Genomic DNA, 22,260 nt, shown 5'->3' with positions numbered 1-22,260 from the left:
CGACTTGATTTTTGACACAAAGTTATTTTACATATTTAAAGAAGCGACAATAGCCCAGTGAGTTGGACTTCGAATGCGAAAGTTTGTTTGTATATTTGTCCTTACTTTACGCCGTAACTAGTCAAAAAATCGACTTGATTTTTGACACAAAGTTATTTTACATATTTAAAGGAGCGATGATAGCGCAATGGGTTGGACTTCGACTTATCTTTCAGGGGGTCGAAAAAGCTGTGTGGAGTCCACCAGTGGGCCAGCGTGGTGGACTACGGCCTTAACCCTTTTCATTGTTGGAGGAGACCCGTGTCCTGTATAAGGCCGATAAAGGGTTGATATTATTTACTTTGTTAAATATTAAAATATATATATATCTATACCTTTTGGCGTAGTTCCCTTAGATAATAGACACGTGTTACTTACTTGCCTGACGAAAATGACACGAAATTGTTGACAGTTGAATTTGAATTGCAAACTTACCTGTAACAAAAAAAAATGATCAGACGATTATTATTAGCCTGCTAGAAATAACAAGTTAAAACAGTAGATACTTTTAAAAACATCGTTATGGTAAGCCTATTTCTTAAAAGAAAGTATTTAAATACATGTTTTTGCAATTGAAATAACTGCCGCCCACCAATCTGCGTTCTAGCAGCGCGGTGTCCTTAATAAGAAAAAGAGTTATAGAGAAGTAGTGTAAAAACCGGACTAAAATCGATAAAATCACTTGACACATAGACAGTTAAAGCAGTCAGGTTAAACTCATACAATCCTTTTTGAAGTAAAACTTCTTCCTTCATCCTCTTAAATCCGCTTTCCTATGAGACAGAACGTGCTCAGTAGTGGAACGTTATTGGGGCGAAGACGCTTTTGACTTGACGTTTCAAAAGTGCTTATAAACTAGGCCTACTTTCTTTCTCTCTCTGGTCGTTTCTTCATCACTGAAGATTATGGTCCTGGTGAGATCTTAACTTAGGGCTGGTAAACTGTCTCCATCGGCTTCTGTTGGAGGCCATTCTCGGTTTGATAGAAACGGCACGACTTTTATTTTTTCAGCTGGTCTGCCCATCTTGTTCGGGACCGGCCTCGGTCTTATACCTTCGGTGTTGCCCGTAACTATAATTTTTCCAGGCTGTCATTCCCCCGCCTCATACTCGGTCCTACTTAAAATAAATGAATTTAGAATTTTTATGATGATGAATATTCTCCGCAGAAAACGGGATTTTACAAAAAAATAACACCCCGCAATGCTCGATTGCCCAGGTACAAGTACTTTAAGAACGATAAGAGACTTAATGCGCAGTTTATATTATAATGCATCGTGATACGTCATCCGCAGTCTTATCACCAACCCTTTGTAAGATGTTTACGAATTTCGCGAAAACGGTTTAACTCGGGGATAAGAGCAAGCCAAGCGAGCAAGAAAATTATTAGTATATTTAGTATTTCTCATTTTTGCCAATACTGCACTCAGGAAAATCACACGAAATGTATCAAGATTTGAAGTTTTTTGATTTCCGACAGTCTTAGACATACATTAAACAAACAAAATAAATAAAATAAATATATGTACTTCGACAATGCACACATCGCCATCTAGCCCCAAAGTAAGGGTAGCTTATGTAATGGGTACTAAGATGACTGCTAAATATTTTAATAAATAAAATACATATATATATATATATTATAATTAATAAAATACAATAAATACTTATAATATACAGACAGAAATACACTACACTAGACAGACACTAAAAAAAATCATGTTCATCATACAAATTTTTTTCCAGTTGTGGTAATCGAACCCACGGCCTTGGACTCAGAAAGCAGGGTCGCTGCCCACTGCGCCAGTCGGCCGGCAAAATGACACCCACTCATTGGTGCTATAACGTTGAAAGAGTGCCATACTTGCGTACGTGATTATCTTGTACTGCCGACTTGACAGTAACATTTTACTGACTTCAACAGACGCTCACCTATCCGTGGATATTTTGTAAATAGCAGTTCACAGCATAACCGACTAGGTTTTTTTCGAGAAACTAATAAATAAAATAAAACATGGCCATAGTTTATTAGGGGTCAATGGTAGTTCAAAGTTTTCTAAAAGATGACATTATTTATAATATTTGTTTGCATAACTGGGTAGCTAGTATGAGATTTACTTACTCGATCGCGTGAAAGTTAATTGCAGTTTGTATAAAATCGAATGACGCCATCTAGTTAAAATAACTAAAAACTGTATTTTTACCAGATGGCGCTCTTTCGAGTTTAATTTATATCCAATTTAAATCGCTTCTGACTGCTACTGTAGCTCTATTTTCAAAATGGCGCGTCGAGACGCGATCTTTTTTCACACCGTTCTGAATCATTACTAGTCCGTATTTAACAATGTTACAGCGCTTCAATAAAAAAGGTATTTAAGGTGCAAGTTAGGACATTGACTTCACTTTCGGAGCCGAATTCGAATGATGCATCTCTAACTTTTCTAAGTTATGTGCGTTTCTTAAGCAATTATAATATCACTTTATTCAACGATGAAGCAAAACATCTTGAGGAAACCTGCTCTGCAGGTTTTATTATCATGTACAGCTATGCGTCATTCGCACTCATAACAACCTTTTGTAAGACAGGGAGATATTTACGCATCGCATTTCGCGGAAAAGTAAAAAATTCACTACTCTGGGGATAAGAGCAAAGGGGTTAAGGGAACGTTATAACACGTGTTTTTCGCTCGTTTTATGGCAAACGTATAGAACATTAGAAGTAAAATAATTACTGTCAACTGCTAAATGGAGTGAAGTTACTAACCGCCTATTACACTACTAAAGTGGAGTGGTTTTGGATGCTTCAATATTAGTCGTGTACACGTTTTCTGTTCGTACTTAGGTACTCGTAATTATGTGGCTGCACTCATACATTGACGGAAATGTCGAGATATATTGTGACCTACGTTGTATTTCGTAATTCAAGAAGCTGTGTTCACAAAATTGCCCAACGTGACGTGAGCACGTATATACGGAGATTAAAGGTTTATCACAATATCTCTAGAGCGTGATGCAGATTCTCAAATTACCAGCAGAAGTACCAGAAGTACCTAAAACTGTAGGTTCTATTGTTACTTTAGTTAGGTTACTGTTATTTTAGTAGCTAGTTAAAGTGAACACAAAACGAGAATCTGCTTGAGTTTCCAAAGTAAGCTCTATCTATACCTTGCATCCGAGTGGTTATATTTGTTTAACTATTCCTATTTACTTATCTTATTACATTTGTCTAAGTGCAAATGACTTTTAACTTGTCCTTTGCTAGGTTGTCTGGCAGAGATCGCTTTTTAGCGATAAGGCCGCCTGTTTTACCTGCGTAATATTTGTTGATTGTAATTCTTCGTATAATTTCCTCGTTTCAATTCTTCTCTGATTCTTGTGCATTATACATATTATTAGGCTGCTTGCATAAAAATAAAATAAAATAAATAAATATACTACGAAAATACACACATCGCCATCTAGCCCCAAAGTAAGCGTAGCTTGTGTTATGGGTACTAGGATGACTTATGAATATTATTATGAACAATATACATAAATACTTACAATATACAGATAAACACCCAGACACTGAAAAACATTGATATTCTTCAAACAAATATGTTGTAGTTGTGGGAATCGAACCCACGGCCATGGACTTAGAAAGCAAGGTCGCCGACCACTGCGCCAGGCGGCCGTCGATGGAATACGTTTGTGTGTGTACAATCTTCGTTATTTAATAAAAGCTGAAAGTTCTTGTCTTTTATACAGGTAAGAACGACCAGGGAATAGAGAGTATGGGTTGTTGTTACTCGGACTTTCAATGTGTCTGGCAAGGTGTAAAAACCATTAAAACTGTCCGGCTTTCAGGTAACATTTTTTCATAGGTCCCCAAGTAACATATATAAAATTTAGCTACTGTAACAAAAGTATAATTATAATTTATTAAAGTTTAGGGGTGTCTGGCAGGGGGTTGCAACTGTCATAAGTGTCCGGCAATGGATGACGAAATTTCTAAAGTTATCTAATAAAATGTAAAAAAATGAGCTTTTTACTTTAACAAATTTGAGGTACTATTTTAAACACCTTTACTACCTGTTACCTGCCCAAATAACCACAACCCAAACTCTCTATTCCCTTGTCTTTCTTACCTACCTATATATACCTTTGTATAGATGACACGCACAGAAGAACTTTCAGCTTTTATTGAATAACGAAGATCTGGCCGCCCTGGGCTCTTGCTATATTATTAAACATTGGTTGTATACAACGATTCAGTTTAAAATACCTATATGAAACGCCGATTTCGAAGATGCAATCGGCCGGATGCAAATCGGTCCGTTCATTTGACACATAGACAGTTAAAGAAAACAGGTTAAACTCATACAATCTTTTTTGAAGTAAAACTTCTTTAGGCGCGACTAGGGAGTAACTCAGATTTTTTTCTGACGGAAGTACGCTTACGTCTGTCGCCTGTGTAGTTTCCGCTATTTAAAAATAATCATTTTGACTGGTCGTAAGTATATGTCATATACTCCACGCTTCTTGACTTATAAGCCAGCTTATGGCAAGTATTATAAATCAATTAGTATTATTTATTTCCAGTATTTTCAAACTGATCAATTATGAATAGCAAAATGAAAATTCAACAGCTTAAAAAAAATCTTTTAAATTGCAAAGTTTTTTGATAATCTCTAAGTATACTTGTTTATTTATTACTTTTGTAATAAATATATTATTAACAAGTTTTCTGAATATTGCGACATTCTATAATATTCAAGGACAGGGTTATATTGGCATGTGCTGATGTAACTTTCAATTTTCTACTCTCAATTATTCTATTTAACAAATGAAAATATTTATAAAATGTGAAAGTGATATTAATGAATTTTAAATAGAATATAAAATGAAATAGTGAATATTAAATGAAATGGCGCAGTCCCAGGAACATTTTACTCTTCCATTAATAAATAATAATAAAAGTTTTACTTCAATCGCGCGTTAAGGTTACACACACACTTTCTTTACGCAGCGCGTCGGTTGATAAATATATTATCTGCGTTCTAAAGTTAAATAAAAATCTACTTGTATATTCACGTGTCATAAAAACAAAATGGAAGAACCAAGGGAAATTACTTCCAATTTACACAGATTAGGTACTTGTTGGAGAATTTCAATTATAATAAAAGTTAATCCAATTCCATACACGCAGAATGTGAAGAGAATGTTGATTAAAAAAATCCTTTCCACCCTAAAATGAAAAGCAAAACTGAAAACCCCGTTACTGAACTTAACTACGCGGTTTTGGCTGAGAGGGCGTGAAAAAATGTTGAGTGGATATGCAGTTTGATTGCGAACTTCGCTGGTTTAGCGGTTACTTTTTAGTTTGCATAAAATTTCCATTAAATTGCGGATCACTTGGTCCAGGATTCAATTCCCTGGTTGCGCCAAAGCGTCCCCGCTTTGGGAAGGAGCTCGACTCCACTTTCGGGGGGCCGAGTTCGAAACCCAGCCCAGACCATAACATTTCTAAGTTATATTCGTTTTAAGTAATTAAAACTCAATTTCCTTCAATGGTGAAGGAAGTGATGAGAAATCATGGTGAGAAAACCTGAGAGTCCTACATTATGATTTCAAATGTGTGTGGAGTCCATCAATCCGCAATCCGCGTGGTGGACTACGGCCTTAATCCCTCATTGTGGGAGTAGATCCAAGCTTCTGTAGTGGGCCGTAATGGGTTGATGTGATTTAGCGCCTATGCCCTACAGTGGGATATTATAGAGCTCAATATGGTGTAAACAACTTCTGATGAGCTTCTGATACAAACTTTCTTCAGCTATCCTACATAATATACCCCGACCCCATCTACCTTTTCTCTAGAATTTAAAAATTTAAAAATTCAAAATTCATTTATTTCAAGTAGGCCTAATATAAGCACTTTTAAAACTTTTAAAAGTCTGTCTGTGTGTAGTGACTCTACCACCGGTTCGGAAGGCAGATTCTACCGAGAAGAAGCCGGCAAGAAACTCAGCAGTTGCTCTTTTCCAACATTAACAATTTACATTTTACATTTCAAAATTCATTTGTCTATCTTGTGAGAGATGAAAGCGGAGCCGGATGCTTCCAAGCAACCTTGTCATTATCTTCGAAATGCAATACAAATTTGACTGTTATCTCTCGTGTAAATCAAGAAGCGTTCTGAAAATTAAACTTTCATCCTCTATGTATGAACTTAAATACCTACCAGTTTTCATTAACTTAAAAAATAAGAACTTTTTAATGAAATCTTATATACCTTTGGGAGTTTAAGAAGCTTTTTAATAGCCTAAATAGACTTTCTAAGAAAGTCGGCTACCAAAAAATAAAAAGATTTTTCACATACGATTGGTATTTCAAGAGAACAAGAAAAACAAAGCTCGTCGAAACAAGAAAACAAACAAATAAAATTCAGCTTTATTATTGGTGTTGCGCAGCATAAATTGATAAAGCGAGTAGCTAATTCAAATGTCATAAAAACTATTTCAATAGTCTGACATCTAAAGTAGAAAGTTTTGTTCATAAACATGCTCGAGACTCCCGCGGTTCGATGGATTTATGTTATTTTCGTACTGTTCGCAGATAGTACAATAAATCCATACGCTTATATGGAACAAGGGAAGCAAACAGCTTTTTTGGGACAAGATAGAGCCGAATCGCTTTTTGTATTGAATCGGATAAGAGGGCTCTCACGACACCATAAGCTTCGGGGAGTGGTACGAACCTCTTTACAATATCGCTGTTTCCCTCTATACATTCTTATAACCGTTTATATACCCCCGACGCAAAAACGACGGGGTGTTATAAGTTTGACGTGTCTGTATGTGTGTGTGTGTGTGTGTGTCATTTTGATTGTTTTTATTTGTTTTAACGGATGAAAAGTATACGAGAGTGTTCTTAGCTATGTTTGATGAAAATTAGTCCAAGGTGGCGGATTTTAGTTTATAGTGTAAAACATATGCTTTCTAATGACTAGTAGAATAATGCAAACTGTATTGAAATTCGGGGGTTTTTTTTAATTTATATATTTTAACTAGCAGTTTCCCTCGACTTTGTCTGAAAATGACTTTTTCTGAGTAGTTCAAATGGTCCCCTAGCATGGCTCTAAGTGGACAAGTGACATTAGAGTCACAAGGAATCATAAGTACAACCCTACTCATGATAAGCCATCATATTTCTAAATAAGTTGATGCGATGAATATAAAAAAACAGGCTAATATAAATATCATCTATTGAATGATATTTCTATTAGATTTTTTACGCCACGATCACCGTTTAATACCTAGCCTACCTATGTCGTTGTATCTCTATAGCCATTCCTCCAATTTATATAACCATTCGTATAATAATATAAAATAATTCATTAAATATCTGGCAGTAGGTGTGTTTATCAATAAAGTTTTATATTTCACACCACAGTAAATTCACATCCGTTCGTCCCGTATATTCACTTCAAAAAACCTTCGTCCATGACGCTTCATCGCAACAATTGAAACTCAGGAAAGCGGAAACCGACGCCATATTTCTTTTTTAACGTCGAACGCTTGGTTTCGGACACCCCACATATTGCTTTCGAAAGAGGAATTCGAGATTTTAATGTATTTAAAATAAATATATTAAGCTTGTTGTTTTTTTGTATTTAATGTACATTTTGAAATATTTATGAACAAAAATATCAAAAAAATACCTGCTTACCAAAATTAACCTAAAATAAATTTAAAAAGCCCTTATAAGTAAACATTTGTGGAGAAGTGGAGCTCCCACGTAGAAGGTTCTATGTACACGCGTTAGAAGTTCTACTTCTTTGGCGCAGCAAGATAAAAATCTTTTTAAAATTTTTAGTTCTCGCCTTATTCTACGTTTGTAGAAAAAACTACACTAACAATAGATAACGCATTATCTAGTTATCCCATTATCGGGCAACCAAGTTTCACTCAACTCAAATTTGAAATGTACAATTCAAATAAATAACCGGAATGAGCCCGCAGATTTTGACAATTGAAAGTGTACACTGTCAAACCTTATAGCTAACTGCAGGGTGTCGGTTTTTTGTGACGGTGTGCGCGCGCATCGTATTAATTTACTCTCATCATTTTTCCCTAACGCGCCAAAAGAAGTATAACTTCAAAAAATCTATTCTCTGTACACCGTTTACAGACGCAATAAATAAAAATATAACTGTAATTCATACTTTATAAACTTTTGAAAATAAGATAGAATACCTGATTTTTGTCTACTTTTTTAAAATATATTATGCAGTTATTATTTAGTTTAGTTATTAATTATTGTATATCATCGAGTCCATTAATTTGATAAATAGCATTGTGTATTCTACAAACGATATTTTTTTGTTTGCTCTTATTTATTTTTTGTACCGGGGACAGAGAACATATAATAATAATAATAATAATAAAATTTTATTTCAGGCATAGCCCATATACTGTGCACTTAACAGTTTTTAAAAATAACATAAAAAGAAGCACAAATTAAATTAACAACAATAATAATAATAATCATAAAAATAATTAAAATTAATAAAATACTAATAATTAAACACGAAATAAATATTAAAATAAATAAATATAATGTTAGTAACAAAAAAAAATCGCTATCCTATGTTAGACAAACTTATATCCTAAACTATACCGGCCCAACAAACCAGGCTCTGGGTGTGGCCCTCCTATAGCCCATGTGTGCACGATTCCAGCACCTCCAGAGGGGGCTATCCAGCTTATTGGCCCATGTGTTAAGGAGGGTGTTGGTACTGCTCACAAGCCTGCACAACATAGACGCCAAACGCCAACGCATGATCGCGAAGAAATCGTCCACATGAACGTCCGCAAACATTGCTGACGCACTGCAGTGTCGAGGCTCCTTTATCAGCCGATTGACATGCAGGTTAAAAAGCCTTGGTGACGAAAGCCCCCCCTGTCTTACCCCACAATCCAGCTTGTAACGGTCACTTAGAGCGTTACCCCATCTAACTCAAAAAGTGAGATTAGCTCAGGTCTTAGACAAGTTTCCTTTCTTAACTTCTGCCAAAGGATTTTATATGACACGAGATCAAAAGCTTTGGACAGATCCAGAAAACACGCATACACTGGCGTTTTTCGATCCGTATAGTACCGCACAGTCTGCTTGAGGCACAGTATAGCACTCTCCGTAGATAGTTCTGGCCTAAAACCGAACTGTGCCTCATGTATTTTTACAGTCTTATCTAACTGTGCATCAAGCAAACTATCCAGAACCTTAGCTGCGATCGTTGCCAATGATATTGGCCTATAATTGGATCTATCCGCCGCATCACCTGTCCTATTTTTGACAATGGGCACCACCACTGTCGTCATCATTGTGTCTGGCAGGTAACTATGGATAACACATAGATTGAAGAGTAATTTAAGGACTCTGGAAAGGTGCACCCCAGCATATCTCAAGTGCTCAATACTGAGGCCGTCATGACCCGGTGATTTACCCCGTTTCATTGTATTTATCGCCTCTTGAACTTCGGTAAGTGTGAAACGCAATCACTTGTAGTACAATTTATTTTAGACTGGTTGACTTTAAACTGCGCCTTAAACATATTAGCTATATTGTGACAACCGCTAATACCACCTACTTCTACCGGAGGACTCGACTTTGCGATAAGCCTATTCGTATGCTGCCAGAATTGACCAAAATGCTTCGCCTCATACGATGTTGCCAGGATGTCCATTTTTATTTGTTCCTCATTGTCTTGGCACCACTTGAGTTTGCTTTTAAATATTTTACGTGACTCCGCACTCTTTTCATACAAGGCTCCACATGTCGGCCTCCCAGCCCAAACCCAAAACTGAAAACAAAGACGAGCCCTTACATGAGCCGGTTTAACATGCTTGTTCCACCCCGTAATATATCGCTTTCTATAGCGCTTAACATCCTTGTAACAAGATATATAAGTGATCCCTTCCAGATTTGCATTTTTTTTTTAACGTACGGAACCCTAAAACAATACCTAAATAATTCATCACTGTTTTTAGCTACATTACCCTAAAAACATAGAAATAATAACGAAATGAAATTCAGAATACGTTTAATAGGTGCTACAGAACTGCTTCAATTAAATTGAGATAAAAAAAAGGGAACGGCATAGGCAGCCAATTTTATTTTTTACCAATCACTCTTTGATAACAAAGAGCGCTCTTTGTGAATGACTCAAAACACTAGTCAAGTCAGGAAAAATGTACCTTCATTTTAATCTTGAGATAGATTGCAGACGGGCTCATACTTATAGTTCGCCTTTTGTTCTCTTCGCCAAAATTTGGCGGTTTTATTATTATCAGGACAGCTTTGTCGGATACTTCACTCGAAACAAACTTTGCAGATATGAAAGTTTGCTAATATTGTGAAGGCATGACAACTAATATGGGGAGCTGTTAATGTGCTTTAAATCAAATCAAATCAAATAACAGTACAGATTTGGTGTTCGTTCGTAAATGCTCACATATTATTATGTATAATATAATATTTATAAAAGTATAACATTATAATAAAATTGGTTAATTAGGTAGTCAAACAGTTTTTTCTTAAAGTGTTATTTGTATTAATATGCACACATTTTGCCATAGGAATATAAAGTGCAAATATTTTATAATAATATTTAATATATTTATTTAATATTTAGTAATTTAAATTATTAATTAAAATTACTGGATATTATTTATAACTAATTATTTCATTAAAATTATGCTAGCCATTTTTAACCCAATAAGACTAATATATAATACTAGTCTCTCTTCTTCTTCTTAGTCTTCTAAGTACCTGCAGAATTTAGAAGATTTTTTTATTCTAGCCCGAAACGCCGCAAGGAGTATTGCTATTTTCCCTCTTAGTTTACGATTCCCAAAATTAATACCTACTCTTGCTATCAGGACTTTCACCCATGATTTTACCCATCTTATAGAAATTCCCTTCCTATATTTAAGAGTCGTCTGAAGGACTACTACCTCTCTTTGTGTGATGGCATTTGAAGTTGTTGCTTTATTATTGTTTGTAAATTAATTATGTATTAAAATATACTGCTATATATTTATATATATTATGTATATTTTATATTTACATATTACGTTTATTTATTTAAATTATCTATGTATTTGTATCTATACATTTTGGTATTTATTTATATATTAAAACATTCTTGGCGCTATCCCGTTCTCTTGCTGTAAGTTTCTACAGAGGTTGCCTGCAAGAGATTGCTTGCAGCAATAAGGCCGCCTTTGCATGTCTACATTGTTTACTGTATACTCCTTAATGTTTCTTTTCCTGTACGTTAACCGTGCGATAAAGTGTTTCTTCTTCTTCTTCTTCTTATCATGCACATTAGAAGTGTAACAATGCACTGTTTTCGGGAGCGCGCCAGAGATCATGAAAAAAATAATACACATATTGTGTGTAAAGATATGAATTACATAAGGTACATAATATTTATAATTGTTTACACTAATTATATTACTAAACCTACACCACACACATATTGTGTGTAAAGATATTAACAGTACAAATATGAAATTATTTAATTGGATGAATCAATTACATAAAATTATGGTATAGTCAGTGCTACGGTAATTTTATGAAATGGGTAAATAATTAAACTTAACGAAGATATATAAATAATACGTAGGTAAAGCATTGACCGCAGCTTTTTGCTAAACAAACATAGCCGGTAACGCCCGTGGTGCGAGAATCTAATTTCTATTGTTTTTATAGTTACGGACAGACCAAGAATATGGCCCTCCCGATGGTAACCCGAAATCCACCAAAGTCGACTATAAAAAGGCGACACCTCGCAGGGCATGCCATCGACAATTTCTGCATAGTGACGCCCTGTGTACATAAACTTGCGACTTAGGTGTTAAGTTTTATGTGTCTGCTATTATTCCGCAACCACGCTCTTCAGACTGAAACACAGCATTGTGACAATACTGCTTAGCACCACAATTAAACATGGCCGTAGTAGGTACTACCCCAGATGAGCTATGTCACAAAAAACTCTACTTCTAATTTCATACACGTATTATTAGCTATTTATATGCATAGTTATTCGCTTGCTAAACGGTGAAGGAAAACATCTTGAGGAAACCTGCATGCCTGAGAGTTTGCCATGATATTTTCAAATGTGTGTCGAGTCCACCAATCCGCACTGGACCAGTGCGTTGGACTACGGCTTTAACATATTTTTATTATGGGAGAAGACCCGTGGCATCGTAGTGGGCCGGTAATGCTTTAATATGATGATGATAATGATAAGCTAATACCGACAAAGTATGCATGAGGATATATCAAGTACTAGGATCTCATGATGACACATCAGGGACTTTAGGGTTAGAAGGAGCCGACCCTTTGCAATAACTCGCTCACCACGGTCACTGATAACACACAATTCAGGACAAAATTGGCACCCAAGCGCAGCCGGAACGCGTAAAAAACGCGCTTATGATTGATTTCCGGATCCTTGGAAAATCTTATCACAGCTGTAATACTGAAGTACCGTTGAAATAGTTTGACGTAAGTTTACTTTTACGCTCGCGGAGTCATAATTTTGTTATTAAACGACTATAGGGATCTTGATTTTAGCAGTCCGTGTGTGTGTGTGTGTGTTTATATAATTATATTCGACTGGTTCATTCATTTTCTCCTAGTAAAAGATATAAAACCTCAGGTCCTTATCTAGGAGTATCTGACATAAAGTATCACTCGGTAATATTCTAGAATGCATTTTTAAAACGGGATATCTAGCGGCGAACATACATATTCGATTCACAGGAGTGAAATAGAATTATATTAACACCGGCTCCAGTATCATGTGGCTTTATTAACGCGCCTAATAGTTTCCTTTAACATCTGTCTTTCATTATCTATTTTTGGTTTGACTTAACAGTATTAGAAAATAGATCTACCAGGCAACCGTAAAAAAAACCATGTTATGGAATAGACATAGTACTGCTTCGCCATTGTAAGGTGATAAAAAACCATCATGTACATAAGCTATACAATTTAGGAATTTAAAAAAATTGTTGGTACCTAATATCGTAATTTGTATGCAATGTAGAAGAATTTTACGATTAAGTAGCTAATAATAAATAACTATTTCGGTAGGATGGGCCCGCTATTTTATAAGAAAAGAAGAGCATATAACCACGAAAACTTTAAATACAGTATTTTATACAATTTTTTGCTACAAATTCCTATTTGCCATATATTTTATTTTATTGATTTGGATTTTTACAAATGCGGTAATAATTATTATTTAATTAACAAATAGTTTTCAACCAACAATTAAAATTAAATTTGTTTCACAACCAATTATCATTAATTGAGTTGGTGGGGATTTTGATATAAATACGGGAGTTTTTCGATACACTTCAGTGGTGGCGCTGTATTCACTGAGAAGAGCCATCGCCCCGCATATACAGTTACCCCGAGCCCCAACTACAAGGACTCCGAGGATGTTCTTCCGGTACACTTCAGTCTTATATGAGACTCAAAACGAAGCAGAGATCCAAACAGTGTCTTAGTCGTTATCGCTTCAGTTTAAAAATGCTAATTTACCAGTAAGTAAGTTAGTTAGTCCACAAACATAACAGAACGTTGTTTATCGAAAAGCCTTTTTGCTATTCATTTAGCTCAATTCTAAGTGTAAAATTCAATTCTTCAACTGTCAACTCTCGTGACGCTATTGAATACAAATAATAAGAATAATAAAATTATATATATAATAATTATTATTATATAAACTCATTACCGGCCAACTTCAGGTCACGGGCGATTATAAAAATGTAGTTACTTAATAGTTTTTATTTTATTTTATTGCATAAGCTACAAAAATATTACCGTAATATTAAAGCACATTAATGAATGAATGCCAGATAAATTGTGAGCAAAATACACACTTGAATGTAAATTAATGAGATACATTTAAATGTAAATGACCAATGCCCGCGGCGAATGCGTCCGGTAATGACAGTCTTTTGTCGCAATTTTTCAGCCCGTGTGACGTAACCACCATTGAAGAACTTTTTTTAATAAAAAAAATCTTTCGGCTTGTACTATTCAATTTTTAACAGAATTCCAAAACAGAGGGAGGGGTTTTGAAATATAGGTGATTATTTTGTCGATGCTGTATCTAAATTCCGTTTTTGATTATTTTTCTTTTACAGTCGTGTCGGCGGCAACAATTATAATTCAACGAAACTCTGATGAATGTCTGGAAATCGAGCAAGTGACAATCGAAATCAGCGGTAAAGTTGGATTATATCTTTAGTAGTAGATTATAGTAGTAGATTATAGCTTTAGTTTGACGATCGTATTTTTCATTGTTTATTTTTTCTTTTGTAGCTTTGCAAGCTGAAAATTCAGTAATTTTGACCACCTCGAAGTGGTTTTAAGTTGGAAGACCCTGGTTTGATTCCTGGCAGGGTCTAGAGAAAAGCTTCGGTCTTGGCTAGTTACCACCCTACCGACAAAGACGTATCGCGAAGTGATTTAGCGTTACGATGTCACGTACATGGGTATAGGTAAAATATAACAGGTAATATAATAAAATTATATATAACTCCTTAACAGGTTAGCCCGCTATCTTCTAAGACTGCATCATCACTTACCAGAAGGTGAAATTGCAGCCATGGGTAACTTGTAGTGTCAGAGAAGAAAATAAAAACACGGACAAAGTCGCGGAGCACCGCTTTAATCTAACGCCATGAAATGTCTTCAGTAGGCAGATTTGGCTGGTCACAGCTGTCGTAAGAATAGCAATCATTGTCGAAAATCCCTTTATAAATAATGCCAATATTTTGATATCCTCAAAACGGTGTATAATTACGTAATTTATGGTTCCAATAATACGTTTAAATCCATTGAAATATTCAGAGCGAATGCACTGTCATTAGCGCCCCTAAATAACCTGACCTACTCCCCGAGAGCTTCCGATTTCGCACGAGCGAAGCCAAAACAAAATCGATACAATTATACAGCTGGTAGTCAACATTATTTATTGCACATTGTGTTTTTGGACTATCGATTATTTGTTCTTACTTACGGCCGAAATAAGTATACAGTATAAATAAAAGCTCACAAAAGGAAATGGTGTTAATCGAAAATGGTAGTAAAGGAATACAATTATTCATAAATTATTTTCGTGTTCTTATCATATCGACCATCGCTAGTAGACCAAACCCTCGGAGAGATTTTAATTTTTTTTTAACAAACTATTTTTATTTTTACAATCTACTATTATTGAAAAAAAAAATAGGTGTTGCCTGAACTATTTTGTGTGAAACACGCTTCCACAGTTATAAAATTACTATTTTCTCCCTTAATCTTTCCTTAAGGTAATATTTTATATGCGTTATTTAAAAAATATAAATATTTAATTCAGATTTGTTAATTCAATATACGAAATATAGATTGATACTGCCGCGCCGTGCCGTCACCTCACTCGCTACGGGATCTTTCTTACATCGAATTTATAATTATTTTTTTAATAGTACTCACTGAAACTTTTTACGATATCTTTAGACATCCATGCATATAGATGCAAATTATACAGATACATTAACTAGGTTGCCTTTGTTAGAACTTAAAAAAGAACACGAAACCTAAACACTGCGATAATACATCATTTTAACAATGCCTTTTAGGGAATATCATTAACAAAACTTCACTGGCTCTACAGAAATGAAAGCCGTAACTCAAAAATTTCAAGTTCGTAATGGACACAGATAAGGGAGTTAAAAGCACAGTTATTCACCGTCAGAGGCTTCCATAAAGTTCACTAATAATGGTTGTGCAACAACTTTCGCAATAATACTTACTGGAGTTACAGCAAATACTCCATTCTTTGATAATCAATTTTAATCGACTAGCTTTTCGTTTGCTTGTGTTCACCGTCCCTACGTCCTTTTTGTTTTTAAATATACCGTGAAAACTAAATCTTTCGGGATTCCTATGTGTATCTTCATATACAATAATATTAGGTCGTGGAAAACGAAAGCATTTGGGTATAATCCAAATTCAATCAAATTCATAATTAAAATTCAAATTTATAATTCAAATTCGAAATTGCAATTGAAATTTAAACACAAATTTCAAATTCAAATTTTAAATTTCAAATTTCAAATTCTAATTTTAAATTTCAAATTTTAAATTTCAAATTCAAATTTTAAATTCAAAATTCAAATTCAAATTTCAAATTCAAATTCCAATTTAAATTCAATATTGATAGTCAAAGTTCAAAATTCAAATTCAAATGCAAAAACGGGCAAGCAAAGCGCTTTATATGTTTCCCCACTCATTCAGCTTAATACGTCTATCGAAGGATTAAAGGCCGTGGCATCAACAACGCGCCGCTCAGCAAGTTCCATAGCAAACTTTCACGTTAGTTAAGTTATGTACAACACTTGTATCGTGAATGAAAACAAAATAAACCGTCCACTTTACTATAGTGGGCGCACTTCCAGAAATTATTCATAACACAAAGGCCAACATCCTGTGGGTTACGGGCTCGGTAAGGGTGCTTCCGGTGAAGATTAAACGGCGGATTCCTTCGTTTGATATTTATGTGAACCTTTTACTGTTTGAATAGTGCCTTTTCTGACTAGATTTTAAATAAAATGCTCATTCTAGTATACCTCTTTTAGTTTATGGCAAATTAGTTCTTGACTATTCTAGCTCTTACCGTCAGAGTAGGCTTAAAACGATTTTCAAGTTATAAAATTGAGCAGTTTTATTTATCTATTTATTTCAAGATCCTTGATGCGCTAGAGAAATGAAGAATCGACAATAAGCAATATTTAAAAGCGAGGCGCTTCCGTGCAACCTTTGCGAATATAGCCGACTGGATATTTAAGTACTGGTGTGACGCAAAATCTTAATCATTGTAGAAACATCATCGTCATCATCATCATATCAACCAGCCCACAATGAGAAGAGGTTAAGGCCGGTCTCCACCACGCTGGCCCAGTGCAGTCTTATTGCAAAAGCAATCTCTTACAACCCTTGGTAAAAAAAAGTAATTGAAAACATGAAAGCGTCTCTTCTCCATAATGTTCTCAAATCTATCTGGTTAGCAGACTAGACCTGGCTAAATTTGTTGTGGGCTCTTTTTAGACCAGGGTGCGTTTGGAGCCCACCTAGCTTTAATTTTAAGTTATCGAATGCAGTTGTCACCATCACTAACTTAGTGTAACATGTCAAATGTATGAACGCTTCATAAGTGACTGCGATAAGGTCTACATGAATAGAACATTTTTGAATTTGAATTTAGAAATTTAACAGACAACTTACAAATTCATCATTTTATCTAGTATGTAAAGGCTGTTAATTCCTTGCGCATTTAGCCTTGAAGCTTTCCGAAGATCGTAACTACGAGGCACCGGCGACGTTACGCTTAAAGCACATACGCCTCAGTTATAGGGATGCCAGATAGGAGCTTATCGTGTCCTGAACATTACTGGAGCCCATGATGAGTGACATAATGTTAACAACTTGTTGTAGTTCGCCACGTTCTTACTTTGACAGTTTGACTTATCAAATACCACAATAAATCCGAGTCAAATACCACAAGAGAAAATTTAAAGCCTGAATCGTGTTTGAAATATTCTTGCAAGCGCAAATAATAGCACTGAATATTTCTGTCAAAAAAACGAAAGCTTCAAAACGATCTACTATTTCAGCCTCGTCCAATTGTCAAAAAATCCGGTCAGTATTTTTAAGTTTTAAATTTAATTTGTTGGGTGTATTTTAGTTTTTATGCTGTAGCAGTGCTTTTGTTTAATTTATTTGTTTATTAAAGAAACACCGACAGCTTGTTCACAATAGATATTAAAGGAAAATTACAAATATTTGTTCCTATCAGGGTGACTAGCCACTTGAATGTGTATACAGCATTAACTACGAAATAACTATATTAAAAATACAAAAAACGTTTTGTTCTAACTTGTGCTGTAGCTCTAATAAAACTCATCAATTGATATTTTTGCAAAATCAAGTGACTCGTCAGATTGACTGGAAACATAATCTGTAACAATTTTTATACTATTTTTGGTGAACCACACCGCCGTGTGGTAACGGATCAGATATAGATCAGAATACGTTTGTTCAACATCCCTGAGTATAACAGAGGACGGGCAGCGGTGTCTTCTGTGGTACTACTACCATATACTGCGAGCAGAAACCCACAGCGTGGTGATTATGGTTAAACTATCCCATTGGTCGAGGCCTTTAGTCCAGCAGTGGACTGTTATAGGCTATCGATTATTGTAGTAAACAACCAGTTGATATTCCTTTAGGAAACAAATAAATAGAAACAAAATAAAAGCAAACATATTTAAAATGTTCTCGTGTGTCGCTGTTACTTTTAACAGATAGCGCAGCCATTGCCGTGGAAAATTTAATAAAGCGTGTATAACTTTTATGTAACGCAATGGTTGCTATTTTTCAAACCGTGTATACGTGCGTGTTCGAATTTTAAACCACTCTATGAACTTTGGGAGATTTACAATTTAAATGTAAGCAAATATATTATTTTAACATACCTATTATGTACATGTATGTTCTATGTCCATGAATATTATATGGTTAATATTTTTTTATTATTCTAATAATGGTATCAACAAATTAAAATTATAGTACCTACTATTTTTTTTATAATGTAATGTAAGGTATTGCAAATGTTTTTTATGAATTTAAATAATTTTAATATGTATTGTTTTATCGCATTTTTCTAGAATTAAAGACTATTTTTATTTTATTTATGTTCTAATGATGGTAACCTATATATCCTATATATCTGCGGTAGTATGGCTTTCATAAAACCTCTATAAAAAGATTTTTTATTTAGTCGGGACACATTCATTGTCTTTGCGTCGCCTTGCATAGACCTTTTTTGCCTTTACCACCCTTTCAGCGAAGAGGAGTCGTAATAATTCCATTTCCTTCTTCGACTAGGGCGCGTTTGAATCCTCGTAGCTTTCGTTTTACGTTTACAAATAGAGTTTTAACCATCTATTCACTACCATATACATTTTTATGTATGCATCAAAACTACCTTTTGTAATCCTGTTTATATGGGTAATTACATTTTTGTCTTTGACTTGTGAGAAATTGGTATAGATAGATTTTTTTTGAAGTCAAACTTCTTTAGGCGCTAGAGTAACTCAGATTTTTTTCTGACGGAAGTAACGCTTACGTCAGACGTCTGTGTGAATCGGCTATTTAAAAATAAAAATTTGGATTGGTCGTAAGTATATGTCATATACGCCACGCTTCTTGACTTATACGAAAAAAATGGCAATGGCATAATCAGTTAGGATTATTTATTTCCGATATTTTCAAACGGATCAATTTTTCAACAGTTTAAAAAAAAAATTAAATTGCAAAGTTTTTTGAAAATCTCTAAATATAATTATTTTTTTATTATTTTTGTAATAAATAAATTATTAATAAATTTTCTGACAATTGCGACATTCTATAATATTCAATGACAACGTTATATTGACATGTGATGAACTTCAATTTTCAACTCTTAGTAAAAAACAAATAACTCAATAAATAAAAATATTTAAAAAATGAGAAAGTTACATTAATAATTTTAAATAGAATATTAAATGAAATATTAAATGAAATGGCGGAGTCCCAGATACATTTTACTTCTTCATCAATAAATAATAATAAAAGTTTTACTTCAATCGCGCGTAAAGGTACACTTTTCTTCATTTTGTAGTGTCTTAAGATGATTTACATTATTTAAATGTGAAAAGATTTACCATTACCAACATCGCTTGCAGATAAAACCTATGAGACATATAAAGGCAGAGTTTTTATGGAAACACAGTCGTGACCTACTTAATGAAATACGACATCGCCCTAGGCGCTTCATTATATGCCGGAATTTAGAAGCTTTCGTAGCGTATTGGCATATTTTCTTAATAATGGGAAATCATAACGTTTTCTTATTATTTTTTCATTATTTTGTACTTCGGTCTATTAATTACGAAATTGACTGTTGACTATTGGGAGCGGGCCAAATATTTTAAAAGATAAACATGATCCGTCACCGGTCAGATGGCTGATTTGAAAGATCGAAAATTTGAAAAATAAAAATATTATTTTTGATCAAAATCCTATAAAAAAATTGGTATCAGCCTAGTAATCACCCATAAAAGATTTCTACGTGGCATCATACAAGAATGCTTTATCGTAACTGCCGGTAGAAGCAAACAATTTTACTATACGGTTACTTTTACGGTTTTACAGCATAGAGCCACCAATCTGCTCCAATACGGGGTGGTCAGCTTTAAAGACTATTGTCACAAGTCAGTGATAATAGCCGGTACCAAAGGCTTAGCGTGCTCTCTTAGGCACGGGGGTTTACCCTGCCAATTTTCTAACTTTGGGCTGGTGGTACAAAATCTATAACAGAAAAACAACGCAATGTCTGACGATTTTCGTGATTCGTACCCAATACCTCGTGATTCTTAATTAAACATGCTAAAAAGGAGACCCACAAGGCAGTCCGTAGTACGTGTTGCCAATGATAACATGTCTTTGGCTTGTTCGTTTCATATAAGATTTCGTTCGGATTATATAAGATACTAATTGCCCGATCAATATACAAACTTAGATCACGCTAATCTCTCCATGAAAATTAAAAAAAGATAGGTATACTTACAGTGGCTCCACAATATATTTTTGTAATTTAATCTTTGTAAAAAAAGTTAAATCTCTTAATTAAAAAAATAGTGGATTTACTAGAAACGGACATAATTTGGTGATATTAGCATATCGTCACTACTACTACATACATAAAAAATAGTTTTTCTAACGACTTTTAAAAAGAGGCAAGGAGTTCTGAGGTAACAAGCAGAAAAATTAAAATTACAACCGATAACCTCTTTATTGTGAGTCGGTTAAAAATAAATAGAACTGAGAAAGAAGATGATACATTATTCCGTATTAAAAGTCATAAAATGAGAATAACAGTAGCCCAAAGAATTGCTAATATTTCAGAGAGCAGTTTCTTGGTGGTTTCAAAGGTGTTTGTACACAAAGGCGGTAAGTGCCTCAGGCGGGCTGCAGCGTCTTTTCATACTATATGATTTAGAAACCCCCCCTAATCTGCCTGCACGACAACAATAGGGAATTGTATGAACATAGTTCTACATTAAAATCAGCCGCTTGTTCACTGTAAAACCTACTCGCCATATTACGAATATAATGTCTCTATCTAAATAAATTATTGGCACTATTCGAAGATAGATTTACCAAACAATTTGATGAACGTATGATATGATGGCCGATTGGCGCAGTGGGCAGCGAATCTGCTCTCTGAGCCCAAGGCCGTAGATTCGATTCCCACAATTAATAAAAGAAAAATGTTTATGTGTCGAACATGAATGTTTATAAGTATTTTATAAGTATCTATGTATATCCTACTATAATATTATTATATATATATATATTTATATATATATATATAAACATAAACTTTGTACATGTATTCTTGGAGGTATCAGAAGTAATATAGGATCCTTTTTATGAAAAGTATACATATAGTTTTAACGAAAGATAAAAAAATGTTTGTCAAAATCTCATATATGACTATACGCGTACTGCTACATAGTCTTATGTAGCAGTACGCGGCGTCCTGAAATTTACGCGGGCGAAGCCGCGGGGCATACCTGGTAGTATTATAAATGTGAAGGTGTGGATGTTTGTTACTCAATCATGCAAAAACGATTTAACAGATTGGAATTAAATTTGGCATGGATGTAGCCTTTGACATGAAAAAGAACATAGGCTACCTTTTATTCTAATTCCTAAAGAAGTTCCCGAGGAAAAATTAAAATTGTTTACAAGCTAAGGCGTGGGCAGATAGCTTTGAAATTATTGGATATGCTACAGAAAAGGACGTTTACTTTCCATACCGATCTCTCAAATAGTTCCCGTTAACAATTTTTAACGAACGAAGCTTTAAACCCAATTCATAAGTCCATGCAGACATAGAAACTGATAGGCTAGTCTATTTTAGTTACTTCCACAGCATTATGTCATATGGAATTTTACTATGGGGTAATGCTGCTGATATAAGCACTATTTTCGTTCTGCAGAAGAGAGAGGGCTGTTCGTGCGATCTATAAAATGGGTCCGAGAGAGTCATTGAGCGATTAATTTAAAGATG

At 34.6% G+C, this 22,260-nt stretch overlaps 1 protein-coding gene across 2 annotated transcripts in view; it reads right to left on the bottom strand.

Moving 5' to 3' along the window:
- Positions 1 to 22,260, bottom strand: part of LOC120627971 (synaptotagmin-7) — a 429,893-nt gene that overhangs the window by 255,034 nt on the left and 152,599 nt on the right. The gene's annotated exons all lie outside the window — the stretch shown is intronic.

This window comes from Pararge aegeria, chromosome 12 (genome assembly GCF_905163445.1).
Source record: "Pararge aegeria chromosome 12, ilParAegt1.1, whole genome shotgun sequence".
Taxonomy (NCBI): Eukaryota; Metazoa; Arthropoda; class Insecta; order Lepidoptera; family Nymphalidae; genus Pararge; species Pararge aegeria.
The sequence above is the reverse complement of the archived record's forward strand: the minus strand, read 5'-3'. Positions and strand labels throughout refer to the sequence as shown.